General features: G+C 40.2%; 1 pseudogene; it reads left to right on the top strand.

The window, feature by feature from the left end:
- The first annotated feature begins 16,161 nt into the window (after positions 1–16,161).
- The window catches only part of LOC135530241 (von Willebrand factor A domain-containing protein 7-like), a 30,584-nt pseudogene continuing 24,881 nt past the window's right edge, over positions 16,162–21,864 (top strand).

Genomic DNA, 21,864 nt, shown 5'->3' with positions numbered 1-21,864 from the left:
CAGTGAGTTGATTTCATTTAGTGAGCCAGTGAGACAGACACAGTCATGCACATCTGCACGTCCGCACGCTCAGAGACAGATAGTCAGAGAAGAAGACAGAGATGAGCATGATCACACTTTGCTCTCGAGAACCCATGGCACTAACGAGGCATTCTGCTTTATCCCAAGGGTTGTCAGCTGTGAGCTCTGCTTATCGGTTTGAACTATAGAAACGTCCATAATCATTGGTTGCAATACGGTTTTCGAAACATATGAAACTCATGTTCCATATCAGCAATAAATAATCCTTCAATTAAGGAAGAGACACTTAACATAGAAAGTTAGTACAGATAGCAGGTTAGCACACAGACCATGTGTTAACAGAGACCTAACAGCTGGGGAGAGTTAACAGAGACCTAACAGCTGGGGAGCGTTAACAGAGACCAAACAGCTGGGGAGAGTTAACAGAGACCTAACAGCTGGGGAGAGTTAACAGAGACCTAACAACTGGGGAGAGTTAACAGAGACCTAACAGCTAGAGAGAGTTAACAGAGACCTAACAGCTGGGGAGAGTTAACAGAGACCTAACAGCTGGGGAAGGTTAACAGAGACCAAACAGCTGGGGAGCGTTAACAGAGACCTAACAGCTGGGGAGAGTTAACAGAGACCTAACAACTGGGGAGAGTTAACAGAGACCCAACAGCTGGAGAGAGTTAACAGAGACCTAACAGCTGGGGAGAGTTAACAGAGACCTAACAGCTGGGGAAGGTTAACAGAGACCTAACAGCTGGGGAAGGTTAACAGAGACCTAACAGCTGGGGAGAGTTAACAGAGACCTAACAGCTGGGGAGAGTTAACAGAGACCTAACAGCTGGGGAGCGTTAACAGCTCATGTTTCATTTGCAGTGGACATTACTATCAGTCCTCAAAGATGAAATGACTCTACTGTTTGAGATTGGTTGACATTTTAATCATGTTTTCTCATCAAAGTAATAACTAAACACCCACAGTCAGTGATCTGATCTCTGATCTCTGTCAAAACATTTGTTTTATTCTGTCTTTGAAAACATTCGATTTTGTCTCATAAACTTTGAGACAAATGTATTATATGTACACATCTCACACTCTCTATTCTACTAATCATAAAGCCTTTCATTGAGGTTGGGTGTGTGGTGGGACGGAGGCAGAGGTGCACCCCCCTTTTGGTCCCCGGGACCAGGATTGAGAAACACTGACTTTGTACAATGTAAAAAAGTCCATGACCTTGAGTATCCATGACCCATCTAACTGTCTGCAACTGTACCAGGGAACCTGAATATGTAAATCATGACCCATCTAACTGTCTGCAACTGTACCAGGGAACCTGAATATGTAAATCATGACCCATCTAACTGTCTGCAACTGTACCAAGTAACCTGAATATGTAAATCATATAATAACCTAAAACATGAAATATGCAAACTGGAAAAAGATCTACTCAGAACAGCAGTGTGACAGTAAAAGGTGATTCAAGTCTTTTTCTGACTCTGTATCTCTCTCTATGACGTGACTTCTTACTGTTGGCTACCGAGGAAGCAGGGAAGGAGTGTGTGACATGTTTTGACATGTTGTCACAGTGGGGAAAACCAAATATTTTCAAAAACTCCTTAAAAAGGTCTGTTTTGACAGAGATCAGATCATCCACTGACTGTGGGTGTTTTGTATCTCCTTTGACGAGAAAACGTGATGAAAATGTCAAACAATCTCAAACGGTAAAGTCATTTCATCTTTGAGGACTACCAGTAATGCCCACTGCAAATGAAACGTGCTGTTAACTCTCCCCGGCTGTTAGGTCTCTGTTTACTCTGATGATGTAGAAGTAGAGAAAACATGAGTGTGTGAATATGAATCCCACCCCTCTACTATATATAGCCTCCTACTACTGTTGAAGTGCCACTTCCTGTCTCTATATCCTCCTCATGTTTTCTCTAGCACTTCATTAGGAGTAGAATATCAGTGGATGATCTGACCTCTGTCAAAACATTTGGTTTTCCCTCCTGTGGCAGCAACATGTCAGATCCTGTTGCTGTAGTATATCTCCTAGCTGCATACCAGACCAGGTCTTGGTATGACTGAGCGCTTGTGCAATTCTGACAGACAGGGCGTGTTCAAAACACTCGGGCATGCCAAATACAAAGTCAGGGGGTGAAAGCCAGTGGTTTAAAGAGACCATTTAATGTTTTAATCAGACTATGAAATCAACATAACAACAGTAGACCTGTGTCATGGCACATTTATTTGAGGTGAGGTGGGGATGGAATGGGGGGGTGCGCACGCGGTTAGAGGTTAGATGTCAGCATCTCAGCATTGAAGGCAGTGTACACACACACACACACTCCTGTCAAATTGCGGTATAAAGAACCCAGAATAAATACATGTTAGTATGCCATGCCTGTACATGAACAGCTAGACATCCTGGTTAGTTGACTTAAATAAATCCACCCACTCTGCAGCAGCATGACATCACCACTCTGGAACAACAACAACATGACATCACCACTCTGGAACAACATGACATCACCACTCGGGAACAACATGACATCACCACTCTGGAACAACATGACATCACCACTCTGGAACAACATGACATCACCACTCTGGAACAACATGACATCACCACTCTAGAACAACATTACATCACCACTCTGGAACAACAACAACATGACATCACCACTCTGGAACAACAACAACGTGACATCACCACTCTGGAACAACATGACATCACCACTCTGGAACAACATGACATCACCACTCTAGAACAACATTACATCACCACTCTGGAACAACAACAACATGACATCACCACTCTGGAACAACATGACATCACCACTCTGGAACAACAACAACAACATGACATCACCAATCTGGAACAACAACAACATGACATCACCACTCTGGAAGAACATGACATCACCACTCTGGAACAACATGACATCATCACTCTAGAACAACATGACATCACCACTATGGAACAACATCCCATCACCACTCTGGAACAACAACATGACATCACCACTCTGGAACAACATGACATCACCACTGTGGAACAACATCACATCACCACTCTGGAACAGCATGACATCACCACTATGGAACAACATGACACCAGCACTCTGGAACAACAACAAGATGACATCACCACTCTGGAACAACATGACATCACCACTCTGGAATAACAACATGACATCACCACTCTGGAACAACATGACATCACCACTCTGGAACAACATGACATCACCACTCAGGAACAACATGACATCACCACTCTGGAACACCATCCCATCACCACTCTGGAACAGCATGACATCACCACTCTGAGACAACATGACATCACCACTCGGGAATAACATGACATCACCACTCTGGAACAACATGACATCACCACTCTGGGACAGCATGACATCACCACTCTGGAACAACATCACCACTCTGGAACAACATGACACCACCACTCTGGAACAACATCACCACTCTGGAACAACATGACATCACCACTCTGGATCAACATGACATCACCACTCTGGAACAACATGACATCACCACTCTGGAACAACATCACATCCCCACTCTGGAACAAAATGACACAACCACTCTGGAACAACATGACATCACCACTCTGGAACAACATGACATCACCACTCTGGAACAACATGACATCACCACTCTGGAACAACATCACATCACCACTCTGGAACAACATGACATCACCACTCTTGAACAACATGACATCACCACTCTGGAACAACATCACATCACCACTCTGGAACAACATGACATCACCACTCTTGAACAACATGACATCACCACTCTGGAACAACATTAGATCACCACTCTGGAACAACATGACATCACCACTTTGGAACAACATCACATCCCCACTCTGGAACAACATGACATCACCACTATGGAACAACATGACATCACCACTCTGGAACAACAACAACATGACATCACCACTCTGGAACAACATGACATCACCACTCTGGAACAACATGACATCACCACTATGGAACAACATGACATCACCACTCTGGAACAACATCACCACTGGAACAATTACCCATCACCACTCTGGAACAATATGACATCACCACTCTGGAACAACATGACATCACCACTCTGGAACAACATGACATCACCACTCTGGAACAACATGACATCACCACTCTGGAACAACATCACATCCCCACTCTGGAACAATATGACACCACCACTCTGGAACAACATGACATCACCACTCTGGAACAACATGACATCACCACTCTTGAACAACATGACATCACCACTCTGGAACAACATCACATCACCACTCTGGAACAACATCACCACTCTGGAACAACATGACATCATCCCTCGGGAGTAACATCCCATCAACTTCTCCTAACCTGGCAGCAGTGTTGGAGAAGCTACTCTGAAAGTCTAGTTTTACCAAGCTACCAATTTATTCACACTGGAAGAGGTTAAGCTACACTAAAGCTACCCTTAAGAAAAATGTGTACTGAACAAAAATATAAATGCAACATGAAACAATTATGACAATTTTAATGAGTTGCAGTTCATATAAGGAAATCAGCCAATTGAAATAAATTAATAAGCCCTGATCTATAGATTTCATGACTGGGCAGGGGAGCCAGACCCAGAATGAGTTTCTCCCCACAAAAGGACTTTATGAAAGACAGAAATACTTCTCAGTTTCATCAGATGTCCGGGTAGCTGGTCTCAAACAATCCAGCAGGTGACGAAGCCGGATGTGGAGGTCCTAGGCTGGCGTGGTTACACGTGGTCTGCGGTTGTGAAGTCGGTTGGACGTACTCCCAAATTCTCTAAAACAACATTGTTGCCAGGGAATTGAATGTTCATTTATCTACCATAAGCCACTTTTTACCAGGTAAGTTGACTGAGAACACATTCTCATTTACAGCAACAACCTGGGGAATAGTTACAGGGGAGAGGGATGAATGAGCCAATCATAAGCTGGGGGTGATAAGGTGACAGCCACATTGGGAATTTAGCCAGGACACCAGAGTTAACACCCAGACTCTTACAATAAGTGCCATGGGATCTTTAGTGACCACAGAGAGTCATGACACCTGTTTAAAGTCCCATTCAAAAGACTGCACCCTGCAATGTCCCGGGGCATTGGAATGTTAATTTTAGAACAGATGAAAGGTGGCTCCTACCAGACCCCCAACACCACTTCCAGCAGCATCTGGTCTCCCATCCAGGGACTGACGGGACCAACCCTGCTTAGCTTCAGAGGAAAGCCAACAGTGGGATGCAGGGTGGTATGCTGCTGTCTACCAATGCACCAAAGTTGCACTGGTGTAATGCTCATGCTGTTGAATCAGCTTCTTGATATGCCACACCTGTCAGGTGGATGGATGATCTTGATAAAAGAGATATGCTCACTAACAGGGACGTAAGCTTTTTGTTCGTTTGGAACATTTCAGGTATGTTTTATTTCAGCTCATGAAACATGAAACCAACACATGTTGCGATTATATTTTTGTTCAGTACAGTTTCATTAACTAAAGTTACACTGAAAAAGTAGTTAACTACGTCCTAAATACTCAGTGAAAGATTATCATATGTAAATCTGAAATGTCATACTATACAAACTGCAAGAACCGAACCCTTTGAGGTCCTCAGTTAACAGAACGTGTAATTTAGCCTATTTAACTAAAAAAACTATGATTCGGGTGAGAAATTGCCAGGTCTGAAAGGAAATTATTGCCTACTTCACCCATAAAGCAATTAACTCCTGAAAACACTAACTAGATTTTAATTGACTATTTTAACTACCACCAAGCTACTGCAAAATGTACATGGCCTGGCAATGAAGTTCAGATGACCGAACACAGCACTGTACATGGTGTAGTGAGTTTACAGTGGCAGGGTAGTGAGTTTGATTCCCACGGCCACCCACACGTACACCTTGGATTAAAGCATCTGCTGGGTGGCAGGGTTGTGAGTTTGATTCCCACGGCCACCCACACGTACACCTTGGATTAAAGCATCTGCTGGGTGGCAGGGTTGTGAGTTTGATTCCCACGGCCACCCACACGTACACCTTGGATAAAAGCATCTGCTGGGTGGCAGGGTTGTGAGTTTGATTCCCATGGCCACCCACAAGTACACCTTGGATTAAAGCATCTGCTGAGTGGCAGGGTTGTGAGTTTGATTCCCACGGCCACCCACACGTACACCTTGGATTAAAGCATCTGCTGGGTTTCAGGGTTGTGAGTTTGATTCCCACGGCCACCCACACGTACACCTTGGATTAAAGCATCTGCTGAGTGGCAGGGTTCTGAGTTTGATTCCCACGGCCACCCACACGTACACCTTGGATAAAAGCATCTGCTGAGTGGCAGGGTTGTGAGTTTGATTCCCACGGCCACCCACACGTACACCTTGGATAAAAGCATCTGCTAAGTGGCAGATATTGTTGCATCATGTAACAGTTGTTACATAACATCATGGTTCTCATTACAATGGAGTTATATTCCGTCATCAGTAGTTTATCAACCAGTTTATAGAAGAGCAGCCGGGTGTCTAACAGACCAGGGTGTTTTCGATATCTACAGTTTGTTTATATGTTGTTCTAAATAGGTAGAATGGAAGTGGTACAATTCAGATTAAAAGTTGCTTATTGACTACACCTTAACACTGCTAGCCATAATACTGCTCTCTGGCAACTAACTACTGTTGATACTGAGACCTGGCATAATAACTAGTGTTGTCATACTAACTACTGTTGATACTGAGACCTGGAATAATAACTAGTGTAGTCATACTAACTACTGTTGATACTGAGACCTGGAATAATAACTAGTGTAGTCATACTAACTACTGTTGATACTGAGACCTGGCATAATAACTAGTGTTGTCATACTAACTACTGTTGATACTGAGACCTGGAATAATAACTAGTGTAGTCATACTAACTACTGTTGATACTGAGACCTGGAATAATAACTAGTGTAGTCATACTAACTACTGTTGATACTGACACCTGGAATAATAACTAGTGTAGTCATACTAACTACTGTTGATACTGAGACCTGGCATAATAACTAGTGTTGTCATACTAACTACTGTTGATACTGAGACCTGGAATAATAACTAGTGTAGTCATACTAACTACTGTTGATACTGAGACCTGGAATAATAACTAGTGTAGTCATACTAACTACTGTTGATACTGACACCTGGAATAATAACTAGTGTAGTCATACTAACTACTGTTGATACTGACACCTGGAATAATAACTAGTGTAGTCATACTAACTACTGTTGATACTGAGACCTGGAATAATAACTAGTGTTGTCATACTAACTACTGTTGATACTGAGACCTGGAATAATAACTAGTGTAGTCATACTAACTACTGTTGATACTGAGACCTGGAATAATAACTAGTGTAGTCATACTAACTACTGTTGATACTGAGACCTGGAATAATAACTAGTGTAGTCATACTAACTACTGTTGATACTGAGACCTGGAATAATAACTAGTGTAGTCATACTAACTACTGTTGATACTGAGACCTGGAATAATAACTAGTGTAGTCATACTAACTACTGTTGATACTGAGACCTGGAATAATAACTAGTGTAGTCATACTAACTACTGTTGATACTGACACCTGGAATAATAACTAGTGTAGTCATACTAACTACTGTTGATACTGACACCTGGAATAATAACTAGTGTAGACATACTAACTACTGTTGATACTGAGACCTGGAATAATAACTAGTGTAGTCATACTAACTACTGTTGATACTGAGACCTGGAATAATAACTAGTGTAGACATACTAACTACTGTTGATACTGAGACCTGGAATAATAACTAGTGTAGTCATACTAACTACTGTTGATACTGACACCTGGAATAATAACTAGTGTAGTCATACTAACTACTGTTGATACTGAGACCTGGAATAATAACTAGTGTAGTCATACTAACTACTGTTGATACTGACACCTGGAATAATAACTAGTGTAGTCATACTAACTACTGTTGATACTGACACCTGGAATAATAACTAGTGTAGTCATACTAACTACTGTTGATACTGAGACCTGGAATAATAACTAGTGTAGTCATACTAACTACTGTTGATACTGAGACCTGGAATAATAACTAGTGTAGTCATACTAACTACTGTTGATACTGAGACCTGGAATAATAACTAGTGTAGTCATACTAACTACTGTTGATACTGACACCTGGAATAATAACTAGTGTAGACATACTAACTACTGTTGATACTGAGACCTGGAATAATAACTAGTGTAGTCATACTAACTACTGTTGATACTGAGACCTGGAATAATAACTAGTGTAGTCATACTAACTACTGTTGATACTGAGACCTGGAATAATAACTAGTGTAGTCATACTAACTACTGTTGATACTGACACCTGGAATAATAACTAGTGTAGTCATACTAACTACTGTTGATACTGAGACCTGGAATAATAACTAGTGTAGTCATACTAACTACTGTTGATACTGAGACCTGGAATAATAACTAGTGTAGTCATACTAACTACTGTTGATACTGAGACCTGGAATAATAACTAGTGTAGTCATACTAACTACTGTTGATACTGAGACCTGGAATAATAACTAGTGTAGTCATACTAACTACTGTTGATACTGAGACCTGGAATAATAACTAGTGTAGTCATACTAACTACTGTTGATACTGAGACCTGGAATAATAACTAGTGTAGTCATACTAACTACTGTTGATACTGAGACCTGGAATAATAACTAGTGTAGTCATACTAACTACTGTTGATACTGAGACCTGGAATAATAACTAGTGTAGACATAGTAACTACTGTTGATACTGACACCTGGAATAATAACTAGTGTAGTCATACTAACTACTGTTGATACTGAGACCTGGAATAATAACTAGTGTTGTCATACTAACTACTGTTGATACTGAGACCTGGAATAATAACTAGTGTTGTCATACTAACTACTGTTGATACTGAGACCTGGAATAATAACTAGTGTAGTCATACTAACTACTGTTGATACTGAGACCTGGAATAATAACTAGTGTAGTCATACTAACTACTGTTGATACTGAGACCTGGAATAATAACTAGTGTAGTCATACTAACTACTGTTGATACTGAGACCTGGAATAATAACTAGTGTAGTCATACTAACTACTGTTGATACTGAGACCTGGAATAATAACTAGTGTAGTCATACTAACTACTGTTGATACTGACACCTGGAATAATAACTAGTGTAGACATACTAACTACTGTTGATACTGAGACCTGGAATAATAACTAGTGTAGTCATACTAACTACTGTTGATACTGACACCTGGAATAATAACTAGTGTAGACATACTAACTACTGTTGATACTGAGACCTGGAATAATAACTAGTGTAGTCATACTAACTACTGTTGATACTGAGACCTGGAATAATAACTAGTGTAGTCATACTAACTACTGTTGATACTGAGACCTGGAATAATAACTAGTGTAGTCATACTAACTACTGTTGATACTGACACCTGGAATAATAACTAGTGTAGTCATACTAACTACTGTTGATACTGACACCTGGAATAATAACTAGTGTAGTCATACTAACTACTGTTGATACTGAGACCTGGAATAATAACTAGTGTAGTCATACTAACTACTGTTGATACTGAGACCTGGAATAATAACTAGTGTAGTCATACTAACTACTGTTGATACTGACACCTGGAATAATAACTAGTGTAGACATACTAACTACTGTTGATACTGAGACCTGGAATAATAACTAGTGTAGTCATACTAACTACTGTTGATACTGAGACCTGGAATAATAACTAGTGTAGTCATACTAACTACTGTTGATACTGACACCTGGAATAATAACTAGTGTAGTCATACTAACTACTGTTGATACTGACACCTGGAATAATAACTAGTGTAGTCATACTAACTACTGTTGATACTGACACCTGGAATAATAACTAGTGTAGTCATACTAACTACTGTTGATACTGAGACCTGGAATAATAACTAGTGTAGTCATACTAACTACTGTTGATACTGAGACCTGGAATAATAACTAGTGTAGTCATACTAACTACTGTTGATACTGAGACCTGGAATAATAACTAGTGTAGTCATACTAACTACTGTTGATACTGACACCTGGAATAATAACTAGTGTAGACATACTAACTACTGTTGATACTGAGACCTGGAATAATAACTAGTGTAGTCATACTAACTACTGTTGATACTGAGACCTGGAATAATAACTAGTGTAGTCATACTAACTACTGTTGATACTGAGACCTGGAATAATAACTAGTGTAGTCATACTAACTACTGTTGATACTGACACCTGGAATAATAACTAGTGTAGTCATACTAACTACTGTTGATACTGAGACCTGGAATAATAACTAGTGTAGTCATACTAACTACTGTTGATACTGAGACCTGGAATAATAACTAGTGTAGTCATACTAACTACTGTTGATACTGAGACCTGGAATAATAACTAGTGTAGTCATACTAACTACTGTTGATACTGAGACCTGGAATAATAACTAGTGTAGTCATACTAACTACTGTTGATACTGAGACCTGGAATAATAACTAGTGTAGTCATACTAACTACTGTTGATACTGAGACCTGGAATAATAACTAGTGTAGTCATACTAACTACTGTTGATACTGAGACCTGGAATAATAACTAGTGTAGTCATACTAACTACTGTTGATACTGAGACCTGGAATAATAACTAGTGTAGACATAGTAACTACTGTTGATACTGACACCTGGAATAATAACTAGTGTAGTCATACTAACTACTGTTGATACTGAGACCTGGAATAATAACTAGTGTTGTCATACTAACTACTGTTGATACTGAGACCTGGAATAATAACTAGTGTTGTCATACTAACTACTGTTGATACTGAGACCTGGAATAATAACTAGTGTAGTCATACTAACTACTGTTGATACTGAGACCTGGAATAATAACTAGTGTAGTCATACTAACTACTGTTGATACTGAGACCTGGAATAATAACTAGTGTAGTCATACTAACTACTGTTGATACTGAGACCTGGAATAATAACTAGTGTAGTCATACTAACTACTGTTGATACTGAGACCTGGAATAATAACTAGTGTAGTCATACTAACTACTGTTGATACTGACACCTGGAATAATAACTAGTGTAGACATACTAACTACTGTTGATACTGAGACCTGGAATAATAACTAGTGTAGTCATACTAACTACTGTTGATACTGACACCTGGAATAATAACTAGTGTAGACATACTAACTACTGTTGATACTGAGACCTGGAATAATAACTAGTGTAGTCATACTAACTACTGTTGATACTGAGACCTGGAATAATAACTAGTGTAGTCATACTAACTACTGTTGATACTGAGACCTGGAATAATAACTAGTGTAGTCATACTAACTACTGTTGATACTGAGACTTGGAATAATAACTAGTGTAGTCATACTAACTACTGTTGATACTGACACCTGGAATAATAACTAGTGTAGTCATAGTAACTACTGTTGATACTGAGACCTGGAATAATAACTAGTGTAGTCATACTAACTACTGTTGATACTGACACCTGGAATAATAACTAGTGTAGTCATACTAACTACTGTTGATACTGACACCTGGAATAATAACTAGTGTAGTCATACTAACTACTGTTGATACTGAGACCTGGAATAATAACTAGTGTAGTCATACTAACTACTGTTGATACTGAGACCTGGAATAATAACTAGTGTAGTCATACTAACTATTGTTGATACTGAGACCTGGAATAATAACTAGTGTAGTCATACTAACTACTGTTGATACTGAGACCTGGAATAATAACTAGTGTAGTCATACTAACTACTGTTGATACTGAGACCTGGAATAATAACTAGTGTAGACATACTAACTACTGTTGATACTGACACCTGGAATAATAACTAGTGTAGTCATACTAACTACTGTTGATACTGAGACCTGGAATAATAACTAGTGTTGTCATACTAACTACTGTTGATACTGAGACCTGGAATAATAACTAGTGTAGTCATACTAACTACTGTTGATACTGAGACCTGGAATAATAACTAGTGTAGTCATACTAACTACTGTTGATACTGAGACCTGGAATAATAACTAGTGTAGTCATACTAACTACTGTTGATACTGACACCTGGAATAATAACTAGTGTAGTCATACTAACTACTGTTGATACTGAGACCTGGAATAATAACTAGTGTAGTCATACTAACTACTGTTGATACTGAGACATGGAATAATAACTAGTGTAGTCATACTAACTACTGTTGATATTGAGACCTGGAATAATAACTAGTGTTGTCATACTAACTACTGTTGATACTGAGACCTGGAATAATAACTAGTGTAGTCATACTAACTACTGTTGATACTGACACCTGGAATAATAACTAGTGTAGTCATACTAACTACTGTTGATACTGAGACCTGGAATAATAACTAGTGTAGTCATACTAACTACTGTTGATACTGACACCTGGAATAATAACTAGTGTAGTCATACTAACTACTGTTGATACTGAGACCTGGAATAATAACTAGTGTAGTCATACTAACTACTGTTGATACTGAGACCTGGAATAATAACTAGTGTAGTCATACTAACTACTGTTGATACTGAGACCTGGAATAATAACTAGTGTAGTCATACTAACTACTGTTGATACTGAGACCTGGAATAATAACTAGTGTAGTCATACTAACTACTGTTGATACTGAGACCTGGAATAATAACTAGTGTAGTCATACTAACTACTGTTGATACTGAGACCTGGAATAATAACTAGTGTAGTCATACTAACTACTGTTGATACTGAGACCTGGAATAATAACTAGTGTAGTCATACTAACTACTGTTGATACTGAGACCTACTAACTACTGTTGATACTGAGACCTGGAATAATAACTAGTGTAGTCATACTAACTACTGTTGATACTGAGACCTGGAATAATAACTAGTGTAGACATAGTAACTACTGTTGATACTGACACCTGGAATAATAACTAGTGTAGTCATACTAACTACTGTTGATACTGAGACCTGGAATAATAACTAGTGTTGTCATACTAACTACTGTTGATACTGAGACCTGGAATAATAACTAGTGTTGTCATACTAACTACTGTTGATACTGAGACCTGGAATAATAACTAGTGTAGTCATACTAACTACTGTTGATACTGAGACCTGGAATAATAACTAGTGTAGTCATACTAACTACTGTTGATACTGAGACCTGGAATAATAACTAGTGTAGTCATACTAACTACTGTTGATACTGAGACCTGGAATAATAACTAGTGTAGTCATACTAACTACTGTTGATACTGAGACCTGGAATAATAACTAGTGTAGTCATACTAACTACTGTTGATACTGACACCTGGAATAATAACTAGTGTAGACATACTAACTACTGTTGATACTGAGACCTGGAATAATAACTAGTGTAGTCATACTAACTACTGTTGATACTGACACCTGGAATAATAACTAGTGTAGACATACTAACTACTGTTGATACTGAGACCTGGAATAATAACTAGTGTAGTCATACTAACTACTGTTGATACTGAGACCTGGAATAATAACTAGTGTAGTCATACTAACTACTGTTGATACTGAGACCTGGAATAATAACTAGTGTAGTCATACTAACTACTGTTGATACTGAGACTTGGAATAATAACTAGTGTAGTCATACTAACTACTGTTGATACTGACACCTGGAATAATAACTAGTGTAGTCATAGTAACTACTGTTGATACTGAGACCTGGAATAATAACTAGTGTAGTCATACTAACTACTGTTGATACTGACACCTGGAATAATAACTAGTGTAGTCATACTAACTACTGTTGATACTGACACCTGGAATAATAACTAGTGTAGTCATACTAACTACTGTTGATACTGAGACCTGGAATAATAACTAGTGTAGTCATACTAACTACTGTTGATACTGAGACCTGGAATAATAACTAGTGTAGTCATACTAACTATTGTTGATACTGAGACCTGGAATAATAACTAGTGTAGTCATACTAACTACTGTTGATACTGAGACCTGGAATAATAACTAGTGTAGTCATACTAACTACTGTTGATACTGAGACCTGGAATAATAACTAGTGTAGACATACTAACTACTGTTGATACTGACACCTGGAATAATAACTAGTGTAGTCATACTAACTACTGTTGATACTGAGACCTGGAATAATAACTAGTGTTGTCATACTAACTACTGTTGATACTGAGACCTGGAATAATAACTAGTGTAGTCATACTAACTACTGTTGATACTGAGACCTGGAATAATAACTAGTGTAGTCATACTAACTACTGTTGATACTGAGACCTGGAATAATAACTAGTGTAGTCATACTAACTACTGTTGATACTGACACCTGGAATAATAACTAGTGTAGTCATACTAACTACTGTTGATACTGAGACCTGGAATAATAACTAGTGTAGTCATACTAACTACTGTTGATACTGAGACATGGAATAATAACTAGTGTAGTCATACTAACTACTGTTGATATTGAGACCTGGAATAATAACTAGTGTTGTCATACTAACTACTGTTGATACTGAGACCTGGAATAATAACTAGTGTAGTCATACTAACTACTGTTGATACTGACACCTGGAATAATAACTAGTGTAGTCATACTAACTACTGTTGATACTGAGACCTGGAATAATAACTAGTGTAGTCATACTAACTATTGTTGATACTGAGACCTGGAATAATAACTAGTGTAGTCATACTAACTACTGTTGATACTGAGACCTGGAATAATAACTAGTGTAGTCATACTAACTACTGTTGATACTGAGACCTGGAATAATAACTAGTGTAGACATACTAACTACTGTTGATACTGACACCTGGAATAATAACTAGTGTAGTCATACTAACTACTGTTGATACTGAGACCTGGAATAATAACTAGTGTTGTCATACTAACTACTGTTGATACTGAGACCTGGAATAATAACTAGTGTAGTCATACTAACTACTGTTGATACTGAGACCTGGAATAATAACTAGTGTAGACATACTAACTACTGTTGATACTGACACCTGGAATAATAACTAGTGTAGTCATACTAACTACTGTTGATACTGAGACCTGGAATAATAACTAGTGTAGTCATACTAACTACTGTTGATACTGAGACTATCTCTCTGTACCTGTAGCTACTGATGGTGAGTTAGAGCTCTGTCTCTTTCTACTCCTGTCTCTTTCTACTCCTCTGTCTCTGTCTACTCCTCTGTCTCTGTCTACTCCTCTGTCTCTTTCTACTCCTCTGTCTGTCTACTCCTCTGTCTCTTTCTCCTCCTCTGTCTCTGTCTACTCCTCTGTCTCTTTCTACTCTGTCTCTTTCTACTCTGTCTCTGTCTACTCCTCTGTCTCTTTCTACTCCTCTGTCTCTGTCTACTCCTCTTTCTACTCCTCTGTCTCTTTCTACTCCTCTGTCTCTTTCTCCTCCTCTGTCTCTGTCTACTCCTCTGTCTCTTTCTACTCCTCTGTCTCTTTCTACTCCTCTGTCTCTGTCTACTCCTCTGTCTCTTTCTACTCCTCTGTCTATTTCTACTCCTCTGTCTCTGTCTACTCCTCTGTCTCTTTCTACTTCTCTGTCTCTGTCTACTCCTCTGTCTCTTTCTACTCCTCTGTCTCTTTCTCCTCCTCTGTCTCTGTCTACTCCTCTGTCTCTTTCTACTCCTGTGTCTCTTTCCACTCCTCTGTCTCTTTCTCCTCCTCTGTCTCTGTCTACTCCTCTGTCTCTGTCTACTCCTCTGTCTCTTTCTACTCCTCTGTCTCTTTCTACTCCTCTTCTCAGGGCTCGTCACCATAAGGGGTGGAGCGAGAGAGGGAAGGAGGGGGGAGAGGAAAGGAGGGAGAGAGACCAATGAGAGAATGAGGGGGTGGGTGTGTGAAAAAAGGGTGAGGGGTGGGTGTGTGAAAAAGGGGTGAGGGGTGGGTGTGTGAAAGAGGGGCTGTGGTATGTGTGAAAGGGGGGGTGTGGTCTGTGTGTTTGGGGATGGGTAGAGGTTGAAGGGATTAGAGGAAGTAAAAGCGCGGAAAACAAGGTAAGGATGAATGTTTGTGCATTTTAAGATGGAAAATGAACATGTTTTAATTCTGACAGGTGATGTGTAACGTGCACATGTGTGAAGGAGGGTTTTCAGGTTTCACCTGCCTTTTGAAGGGAGAAATAGGGACCATGTGAATAATGTCATTTTAATTGTGTTAGATGATGCTCGTCACGCGTCTTTGCAAATGCCAAAATCAATGTTGTATATGAATGCCAAAGTGCACTGCAGTCATATGGCTTAAGTCCTGTTGCAGTACAGAAACAAAATACTGGGACAGTTTAATGAGATTAAAGGGGCAGTCTGCCATTGTAAAAACAAAATAAACGTATTTAAAGTAATTCTCATGATGATGTATCAATCGCAAGTTTAAATTTAGCTTTAAACTTCAATTTTGTCCCCTTTTCAATGTCCTCATCTTTACATTATGGGAACAGTAATGTGTACACACACTGTTGTTGTACTAAGCATTGAAAATAATCAGAACAAATGTTTATTTGATGCAAGACCAGATAGTATGAGGGTCAGGAGATTTGAAAATCAATACACAGGAAGAAATATGTTCATCAACAGTTTAAGAGTTTAAAAGGATGCATTATGAATTAAACATATTATTTATATATGTGTCATTTAGTAAGAAGCAGAAAATCCCCCCCCAAAAAAACAACCAAAAACATGCACCACCACGCCCATTATAATGATGCAGAAAAATGTCCTCTCTGCCTCCATCTAGTGGTGGTGATTAGTAGCTTCACTGTATCAACTGAATATACTGTTATCAGTTATCAACTGCTATCCCTGACCCTGTGACCTCTGACCCTGTGACCTGCCCAACACCATCCCTTATAAAATCCCCTTTGAGTCCCACTATGTTACCATGACAATATAACAGATACACCTCACTCAGGGGGCAGAAACCTCTGATACTGTCACTGTCTACCTTGTGAAGTAAAGGAAACCATATTACACCATAAAGTTGGAACCATCCACTCCCTGGTTGAAGAATGATGTTACCATCCAGAGTTAGTTTGGTCGCCATCGTGACAAAAAATATATATACCCATCATAATCGATGTAATCACGTTTCTCTAAAATCAATAGTAGTCTCATCACTTCCATCACTCATCAACTTCCTGTGAAACTAAAACCATAAATATATCTTGCTGTGGATTTACAGTTGAGTAACAGTGTGCAAAGCTGTCGTGAAGGCAAAGGGTGGCTTCTTTGAAGAATCTCAAAAATGAAATGATATGTTCAACACTTTTTTGGTTACTACATGATTCCATATGTGTTATTTCATAGTTTTGATGTCTTCACCATTATTCTACAATGTAGAAAACAGTAAAAAATAAATAATAAATAATAAATGAGTAGGTGTTTCCAAACGTTTGACTGGTACTGTATGTACTATATACTGGTACTGTATCTATATACTGGTACTGTGTATACTATATACATAAATACAGTGTATTCAGGAAGTATTCAGACCTCTTGACTTATTCCACATTATGTTACATTACAGCCTTATTCTAAAATGGATTAAATAGTCCCCCTCCCCCCAATCAATCCATACACAATATCCCATAATGGCAAAGCAAAAACTGTTTCTATTAAAAATAAAATACTTAAATATTACATTTACATAAGTATTCAGACACTTTACTCAGTATTTTGTTGAAGCACCTTTGGCAGTGATTACAGCCTCGAGTCTTCCTGGGCATGACACTACAAGCTTGGCAAACCTGTATTTGCGGAGTTTCTCCCATTCTTCTCTGCAGATCCTTTCAAGCTCTGTCAGGTTGAATGGGGAGCGTCGCTGCACAGCAATTTGCAGGTCTCTCCAGAGACGTTCGATCGGGTTCAAGTCCTTGAGGAACTAAAGGTGTTCAATGAATAGCTATTCAGCTGAAGGATATTCACAGAGTATACCAAGTATACCAAAACATTAGGGACACTAATACTGCCCTCAGAACAGCCTTAACTAGTCAAGGTGTGTCCTTTGGGTGGTGGACCGTTCTTGATACACAGCGGAAACTGTTGAGCGTGAAGAATCCAGCAGCTTTGCAGTTCTTGAATCAAGCCGGCGCACCAGGCATCTACTACCCTTTTGTTTGTCTTGTCCATTCACCCTCTGAATGACACACATACACAGTCCATGTCTCAGTTGTTTCAAGGCTTCTTCAACCTGTCTCCTCCCCTTCCTCTACACTGATTGAAGTGGGGTAACAGGGCATGTATTATGTGCCAGGACAGGGGCTAAAAACCCATCTCTAATTAGGTGTCAATGTCTTGTTATATTTTAATCATGTTTTGTGAAGATGCTTATGTCTACTAACTTTATTATAGGGCATGTTGGGATGTGGCCAAGAGATTTAACAACAGGGGCTGGGTCAGGGATTTCCTTACAGTTGTTGATAAGGAAATCCCACTTCATGATGATGATGATGATGATGATGATGGCAGTCTCACTCTCTCTCTCTTTTTCTCTGTCTCTTGCTCTCTCACTCTCACTCATACCCCCCCCCCCCCCCACCCACCCACCACCCACTCCCACAGACTGATGATGTCTCCAGTGCTGGGTGTGTCCTTCTTGGCCCTGGTCCTATCAGGAGGAGCCTGGGCGTTTCCTCCCATTGGGGGCGGAGCCTCCTCCCACGTCAGCATCACAGAAAAAGCCGTGCTACAGAAGGTCACAGAGGTGTGCCGGGCCATTGCAGAGTCAGAGGGACGAGACTTCACCCCAACGGTAAGTGTGTGTGTGTGTAGGTGTGCGTGTGAGAGAAAGAGAGAGAGAGAGAGAGAGAGGGGGAGAGAGGGAAGAGTTGTGTGTCAGAATCAGTGTTAAGATTTTATTTAATTTAAATGTGATTTCCTTTTCTACCCTTCCCTCAATTCTGATTGGCTGATTTCTAACCTCTAACCTTTGACCTATGATCTTTCCCTGTAGGGTAACTCTGCTGAGGAGCTGGTCCAGGCCTGCCTGGGACCCAAAGCAACAGGTGAAGTGTCAGCAGCTAAGTTCAAATCTGCCCTGAATGAGATCTACATACAGAACGGACAGGTGGACAGAGACTTTGTCAACAGGTTGGTGCTCCATTGATAGAGAATGAGGTTCACTTATTATGTCAACAGGTTGGTGCTCCATTGATAGAGAATGAGGTTCACTTATTATGTCAACAGGTTGGTGCTCCATTGATAGAGAATGAGGTTCCCTTATTATGTCAACAGGTTGGTGCTCCATTGATAGAGAATGAGGTTCCCTTATTATGTCAACAGGTTGGTGCTCCATTGATAGAGAATGAGGTTCCCTTATTATGTCAACAGGTTGGTGCTCCATTGATAGAGAATGAGGTTCCCTTATTATGTCAACAGGTTGGTGCTCCATTGATAGAGAATGAGGTTCCCTTATTATGTCAACGGGTTGGTGCTCCACTGATAGAGAATGAGGTTCCCTTATTATGTCAACAGGTTGGTCTCCATTGATAGAGGATGAGGTTCCCTTATTATGTCAACAGGTTGGTGCTCCATTGATAGAGAATGAGGTTCCCTTATCATGTCAACAGGTTGGTGCTCCATTGATAGAGAATGAGGTTCCCTTATCATGTCAACAGGTTGGTGCTCCATTGATAGAGAATGAGGTTCCCTTATTATGTCAACTGGTTGGTCTCCATTGATAGAGAATGAGGTTCCCTTATTATGTCAACAGGTTGGTGCTCCATTGATAGAGAATGAGGTTCCTTATTATGTCAACAGGTTGGTCTCCATTGATAGAGAATGAGGTTCCCTTATTATGTCAACAGGTTGATGCTCCATTGATAGAGAATGAGGTTCCCTTATTATGTCAACAGGTTGGTCTCCATTGATAGAGAATGAGGTTCCCTTATTATGTCAACAGGTTGGTCTCCATTGATAGAGAATGAGGTTCCCTTATCATGTCAACAGGTTGGTGCTCCATTGATAGAGAATGAGGTTCCCTTATTATGTCAACGGGTTGGTGCTCCATTGATAGAGAATGAGGTTCCCTTACCATGTCAACAGGTTGGTGCTCCATTGACAGAGGATGAGGTTCGTTCACGCAGATCACGCAGATGAGCAGGGACCCTGGGTATCTTGCTTTTGGTGTTTTTCAGAGTCAGTAGAAAGGCCTCTTTAGTGTCCTAAGTTTTCATAACTGTGACCTTAATTGCTTACAGTCGGTAAGCTGTTAGTGTCTTAACGACCGTTCCACAGGTGCATGTTCATGAATTGTTTATGGTTTATTGAACAAGCATGGGAAACAGTGTTTTAAACACTTTACAATGAAGATATGTGAAGTTATTTGGATTGTTATGAATTATCTTTGAAAGTCCTGAAAAAGGGATGTTTCTTTTTTTGCTGAGTTTATGTTTTTTTCAATCTTAATTTAACTAGTTTAACTAATATTCCTAAACTCATTATTACAAACATTTAGGATGTGCATCCCTCCTACACCCTTCTTCTAGTGTATCTAATATATGAACTATTTAAACAACTAATCATTGTCATTATTGTGCCAGTCCAAGTGAACATTTGTATATCACTCCTACAGCCGTTTTCTATATAAAAACAATTGATCATAATCTTTATTATAACAGCCCAGCCCATCACTTCAACTCTGAGGCGTTTGCTCTGGGCCGGCGCCTTATAACTGATGGGGTGGCCAGCATCAAGGCCAACGTACAAAAGGAGAACTTCCTGGCTGCCAGAGAGACACTGGGGAGAGTACTACACACACTACAGGTAAGAGGAGAGACACTGGGGAGAGGACTGCACACACTACAGGTAAGAGGAGAGAGAATGGGGAGAGGACTGCACACACTACAGGTAAGAGGAGAGACACTGGGGAGAGGACTACACACACTACAGGTAAGAGGAGAGACACTGGGGAGAGGACTGTACACACTACAGGTAAGAGGAGAGACACTGGGGAGAGGACTACACACACTACAGGTAAGAGGAGAGACACTGGGGAGAGGACTACACACACTACAGGTAAGAGGAGAGACACTGGGGAGAGGACTGCACACACTACAGGTAGCTAGAGAGACACTGGGGAGAGTACTACACACACTACAGGTAAGAGGAGAGACACTGGGGAGAGGACTACACACACTACAGGTAAGAGGAGAGACACTGGGGAGAGGACTACACACACTACAGGTAAGAGGAGAGACACTGGGGAGAGGACTGTACACACTACAGGTAAGAGGAGAGACACTGGGGAGAGGACTGTACACACTACAGGTAGCTAGAGAGACTGGGGAGAGGACTGTACACACTACAGGTAGCTAGAGAGACACTGGGGAGAGGACTGTACACACTACAGGTAGCTAGAGAGACACTGGGGAGAGGACTGTACACACTACAGGTAAGAGGAGAGAGACACTGGGGAGAGGACTGTACACACTACAGGTAGCTAGAGAGACACTGGGGAGAGGACTGTACACACTACAGGTAGCTAGAGAGACACTGGGGAGAGGACTGTACACACTACAGGTAAGAGGAGAGAGACACTGGGGAGAGGACTGTACACACTACAGGTAGCTAGAGAGACACTGGGGAGAGGACTGTACACACTACAGGTAAGAGGAGA

Source organism: Oncorhynchus masou, unplaced genomic scaffold, assembly GCF_036934945.1.
Source record: "Oncorhynchus masou masou isolate Uvic2021 unplaced genomic scaffold, UVic_Omas_1.1 unplaced_scaffold_1297, whole genome shotgun sequence".
NCBI lineage: Eukaryota > Metazoa > Chordata > Actinopteri > Salmoniformes > Salmonidae > Oncorhynchus > Oncorhynchus masou.
The sequence above is the reverse complement of the archived record's forward strand: the minus strand, read 5'-3'. Positions and strand labels throughout refer to the sequence as shown.